This window comes from Rhinichthys klamathensis, unplaced genomic scaffold, assembly GCF_029890125.1.
Source record: "Rhinichthys klamathensis goyatoka isolate OS25496 unplaced genomic scaffold, OSU_Roscu_1.1 h1tg000011l_1, whole genome shotgun sequence".
Taxonomy (NCBI): Eukaryota; Metazoa; Chordata; class Actinopteri; order Cypriniformes; family Leuciscidae; genus Rhinichthys; species Rhinichthys klamathensis.
Window position 1 is genome coordinate 3,462,330 of NW_026606564.1, and position 6,000 is coordinate 3,468,329.

The 6,000-nt window shown below is 48.6% G+C and overlaps 1 pseudogene; it reads left to right on the top strand.

The window, feature by feature from the left end:
- LOC130101523 (uncharacterized protein K02A2.6-like) overlaps positions 1-1,088 on the top strand; it is a 43,086-nt pseudogene extending 41,998 nt beyond the window's left edge.
- Positions 1,089-6,000: the final 4,912 nt, after the last annotated feature.

The window sequence follows — 6,000 nt, forward strand, 5'->3', positions numbered from 1 at the left end:
TGCGCACTTGATAGGCAAGGGAAATTGCTTGAACTATCCAATTGCTGATGGTATGCTTAGAAGCAGGGAACCCTTTCCTAGGTGGCCCGAAACATACCAACAACTGATCTGACTTCATCCACTGAGAAGACCTCTGAATGTAGATATTAAGTGTTCTGACAGGGCAGAGCAGATGAAGTCTCTCATCTTCCGTCGTCAGGTGGATAAAGAAAAGCCTGCAGAACTGTAGACCGTGCCATATTAGAAGGCACCTTAGGCACATAGCCTAGTATGGGATGAGAGATAGCCTAATCTCTACCTGGAACAAACTCAAGGCATTCGGGAGATATAGAAAGGGCCTGGAGATCTACCACTCTTTTAAGATAAGTGATGGCTAGGAGAAAAGCTACCTTTTGTGTGAGGTTCTTGGCCGCAGCCAAATCCAGAGGTTTGAAGGGGGCAGCAGCCAGCCTTTCGAGAACCACTGCCTGATCCCATGTGAGGACTCTGGTCCGAGTCACAGGCCTCATTCTCCATGCACCACAGAGGAACCATATGACCAGCTTGAGCCTCCCCAAGGGTCCGTCACTTAAAGGAGTGTGGAAAGCCGCAATGGCAGCCACGTACACCTTAAGTGTGGACGGGGTAAGATCAGCAGAGAAGAGATTCTGTAGGCACTGAAGCCACCGGGCAGTTAACTGGATCCACACCACGCTCTTTACACAAGTTCGTGAAAACCCTCCATTTCAGGCCGTACAATTTCCTTGTGGTTAGAGCTCTCGACCACTCCTGCCGACAGACCGGCTTCTGGGTACTGGGCCCCCTCAGGGGCCAGACCCACAGTTTCCACAGCTCTGGACGAGGGTGGAATATTGAGCCCTCCACCTGAGGGATCCCTCCTGATGGGGATCTCCCATGGAGGACTATCCAGGAGCGATATTATGTCTGTGAACCATACTGGGGCCGGCCATAACGGGGCTACTAGAAGTAGACTGACCCCGTTTCGCCGGACCCTCTCCAGGTCTCCCGGGAGCAGAGTAATCGGGGGAAATGCTTACAGGGGCTGCCACGCCTGCATAATCGCATCCAGCCCCAGTGGAGCTGGATAGGTTAGATCGAACCACAGAGTACAGTGGGTCGTCTCTTGGGACGCAAAAAGACCCACTTCCACTGGGCCGAACTTCTCACATATTGACCTCACCACCTCGGGGTGAAGTCTCCATTGCCAGTGCCTCAGCCCCTGCCTTGACAGGGTGCCTGCTCCTCGATTTTGGTCCCCGGGAATGTACATTGCTCTGAGCACAGGAGGATCTGATGCACCCGTCTGCATAGAGGGCACAATCTCAGACCCCCCCACAGATGATTCAAATAAGAGACCACCGACACATTGTATGTCCGTACAAGAAAGTGGTGGCCCCTGAGATCTGGGATGAAATTGCTTAGAGCCCTGAAAACGATGGTCCTGCCACAGGCCTCTCGCAACTCAGCCTTCCATGACCACGCCCCAGCCCATGAGGGATATGTCTGTCGAATCGATATTTCGGCGACATGGCGCTCCCAACACTGGGCCTTGGGACAGGAACCAAGGTTTCACCGCTCCATGGGAAAATGAACCATGGTTTTGTGATTGATTGTTATGTTTGTATAGTTTTCCAACAAATATCACAATTAAATTGTGGATAACTTCGTATCTATAATGTACAGTATAAGAAAATTACAAAAAACCTACCACTCCGAAACGTCCTGTGAATTCGTGCTTGCAAAGACTGTGCATGACTGTTCGTTAACACTGACTACGTTTACATGTGCACCAATAATGTGGTTATTTCTAATAATCAGAGTAAGGTCTTCGCAGTAAGATGATTATATAACAAGAGCAGATAAACATCGCAATCCTGGGTTTGCCTGCGCTGCATTGCGTTCTTTGCGCCGTCAGGATGAAGATACGGAGCAGAGACTGCGCAGCGAGACTTTATAAAAGGGCATAATAAGACCCCTTTAAATCAGGAGAGTAGACCACAAATGTGCAGTATTGTTACAGTGGAATACAAAGGTTTTTTTTGAATGGAAGTTCCCTAAACCGGAAGTGTCTCACATAATCTAAAACACAGTAGGCCCGTCGGGAAAAAGGTGGATAGTTTAAATTAATACATTTTTATTTAGTAATTTTTTGCATGACACATTGACATTACAGTACAGAATGGCTCTTTCAACATTATCCTGAACATTGCATAAGCATTAATTTCATGAGTCTTAGAACAGAAAAGAGGCTCTCGAGAGCACATAACCATCATATTTGTTTGGTTTTCTGAAAAAATATACACCTGTATTATTAATTTATAAATCAAATTTTAGCTAAATGTTACTTATTTTATTTGAGTTATTTTAATTATATAACTAAAATAAAACTTCAAATGTTACCTTCTGTAACACGGATATTAAGATGTAAACCCTTTCAAATATGATAAAAAAAATGTAAAAAATGAAATACGTGAAAAACAAATAATAATAATTCTAAAGCAAATTTGTGTAACTATCCAAAGGTTTATTTTTATTTTTTTAAAGGTTGATAGCCTACATCCTTCATTATTCAATACACCTCTAAATGTGTAAATCCACTGCACTCATTCAGTTTACAAGTCCTTGCAAGTAGATAGCAAGACTTGGGTATTAAGCTTAAAAAAAAAAAAAAAGATTATTCTGATAAATGGAGTCAGACTATGTCCTTCAGGAACCTTCACGGTACATCAGCCTGTTTAACAACAAGAAGAGCTGTTTTGCCAGCTTTTATTGGCCTGAAATATGGAGGAGGTTTTCATTAGCACCAACTTCATCAACTATAAACTGAAAAAGCTTTATTGCTTTCGGGCGGCCACGGTGGTGAAGACCCTTCGGGCGGCCACGGCGGTGGAACAGGAACAGACCCCGGCTCAGGTACAGGAACAGACCCAGGACGGACCAGGCACTGCAGGCGGTTAAGACCCTTCGGGCGGCCACGGCGGTGAAAGACCCTTCGGGCGGCCACGGCCACGGCGGCGGAACAGGAACAGACCCCGGCTCAGGTACAGGAACAGACACCGGCTCAGACACAAGAACACACAGTGTGGCGGCGGCCAACTTGTCCAGAGACACTGGCTCGGCAGACGTGACGTGAACAGTCTCTGGCTCGGCAGACGTGACGTGACGTGACGTGAACAGTCTCTGGCTCGGCAGACGTGACGTGACGTGAACAGTCTCTGGCTCGGCAGACGTGACGTGACGTGAACAGTCTCTGGCTCGGCAGACGTGACGTGAACAGTCTCTGGCTCGGCAGACATGACGTGAACAGTCTCTGGCTCGGCAGACGTGACGTGACGTGACGTGACGTGAACAGTCTCTGGCTCGGCAGACGTGATGTGACGTGAACAGTCTCTGGCTCGGCAGACATGACGTGACGTGAACAGTCTCTGGCTCGGCAGACGTGACGTGAACAGTCTCTGGCTCGGCAGACGTGACGTGAACAGTCTCTGGCTCGGCAGCACTGGTTCGGCAGACGTGACGTGAACAGTCTCTGGCTCGGCAGACGTGACGTGAACAGTCTCTTGTACGGCAGGCACGACGTGAACAGTCTCTTGTGCGACAGGCACGACGTGAAGCAGCTCAGGCTCGCGTGAAGCTCAGGCTTGTCGTGGTGAAGCTCAGGCTTGTCGTGGTGAAGCTCAGGCATGTCGTGGTGAAGCTCAGGCATGTCGTGGTGAAGCTCAGGCATGGCATGTCGTGGTGAAGCTCAGTTATGTCGTGGTGAAGCTCAGGCATGTCGTGGTGAAGCTCAGGCATGTCGTGGTGAAGCTCAGGCATGTCGTGGTGAAGCTCAGGCATGTCGTGGTGAAACTCAGGCATGTCGTGGTGATCTGGCTGGACGTGAAGATCCTCAGCCTTGTCCACCAAACCCACAGTAAAAGCTGAGCCGCTCAGTTGCAGGGCTAAGTCAATATAAAACTCAAGAGTCCAGCTAGGGTCATGTAATGGCATAAGGTAGCTGAGTGGCTCAGACAGTCCTCCGCGAAAAAATATCATCAAACATACCTCGTCCATGCAAGTCAGATGAGCATCCTTCAGAAAGTCCATCACATAATTCTCAATTGGTCGATCTCCTTGACGGAGACACATAATTCTCACTGCTGGATTCATTTTGGTATCACTGCTGGATCTTGGTGTTGCGAAGTATTCTGTCACGCAACTGCTCAGACACACGACGGTTAAGATCCATATGCAGCTTTAATAGGGACAATCCAGACACGTAATCCAATAAACAGGCAAAGGTCAAATACACCGGTAGGCAGTCCAAACGAACAAAACAGGCAAAACATACCTACCGCTATGTGCAGACTTATTCATTATGTAACTGGTCCGACTTGACCGGCTCTGAGTGGGATTCAAAACGGCTTCTCCGGCATGGGAAGTGCAATCTCTAAAAAAGACGCTAAAGAAAACAGTCTCTCAGTGGGCATGTCAAACTAACGTTCAAAGACTTCCGATTTTAGCCGAGGATCAGAAGATTCTTTTAGGATTTGCCAAATTTTGTCTCAGACGGCCAAATCGCGGCCAAAATCGCACAGTGTGCAATGGCTTTACACTTACACGATTACAAACTTTAAAACCCATGTTCATATCCAATCTTTCCTTATCCTAACCTTTTTAGAGCGTTTAAAGCTAGGAAACGTCTCGGGTTAGAACTGTAACCCTCGTTCCCTGAGAAGGGAACGAAACGCTGCGTCGGAAATCGACACATTGGGGAACGCCTTCGGCATGAAGCGTCTGAAGTCAACTATTCAATCTCGATTGGCGTAGCCTAATCACGTCACTCATGACGTCGCATGTGACGGAGAGCGGAAGCTATAAAGGGACACCGGAACAAAGCAGCGTCAGCTTCTGATTGGTCGAAGCAAGTCGTTTTCAGGGCGCGAGCAGTGTGGCCGAGGGACGAAGGTTACAGTCGTAACCCGAGACGTTCCCTTCCGAGGGAACTCTCGCTGCGTCGGAAATCGACACATTGGGGAACGAAATGTCCACTGCGCCACACTGAGAGAATACGCCCTGGTGTGAAGCATCTGGCACACTCACGGACGATAGGAATGAGAAGGCAGATCCAACCTAGATTGTCATAAGATTTGGTGTAAGAAGGGGAGGTCTGGAGCCGGTGGCTCAACAGACCCCATGGATGGGAACCCCAGACAGTAAAGAAATATTAGATGAGAGGTGAAGGCAAGAGCGCACCTCGTGTACCAGTTATGAGAGGTTTCCGTAGATAACCAACTGTCTAATTGAAAAAGGGGGATAGCTCCTAGCCCTTGATACATATCTAGATAGATCTAACTCCTACCAGCCCGAGGCCTAACATAGGGGCCTCCCAGGCTACGACCTTGACCATCCGACACATGCGATGGAGGATGGATTACCTGAAGAATCATGATACTGCCTACAGGCACCTCAGTGTCAAGGCAGAAATAAAGTAGAGTGGCTGCCACGTAATCACGTAAGAGGGGGCAGCACCACCACTCTTCCAGGGAGCAGGACGAGCAGGAAGCAGACTCAAATAGATTCTTATATGATGAATACCCTGGAGAATCATGATATTGCCAACAGGCACCTCAGTGTTGAGGCAGAAATGAGATGGAGTGGCTCCCATGCCCTCGAGTAAGAGGGGGCAACGCCACCGCTCTTCCAGGGAGTAGGACGAACAGGAAGCAGACTCAAGATTCTTATATGTATTCTCATATAACTCATCCCCAGGACATGACGGGTGCCAGGGATAACCCGTCAGCCTGATGCCAATAGGCTAGATGACAGGATTCATCCTCCAATCTACAGGAACATGGAGTTTTTTTAGTGGGAATGTCCCTACGAGCTCACCCTTAGAAGCTTGCGGAGGGCACTAAGGCCGCCACAGAGGCCCTAAGCATGAACGGGAGGTCACGTTAGAGAACAGGATGGAACGCCAGTACTGAAGCCAGTGGGCAGTATTTAACTGGGTTCAATGCT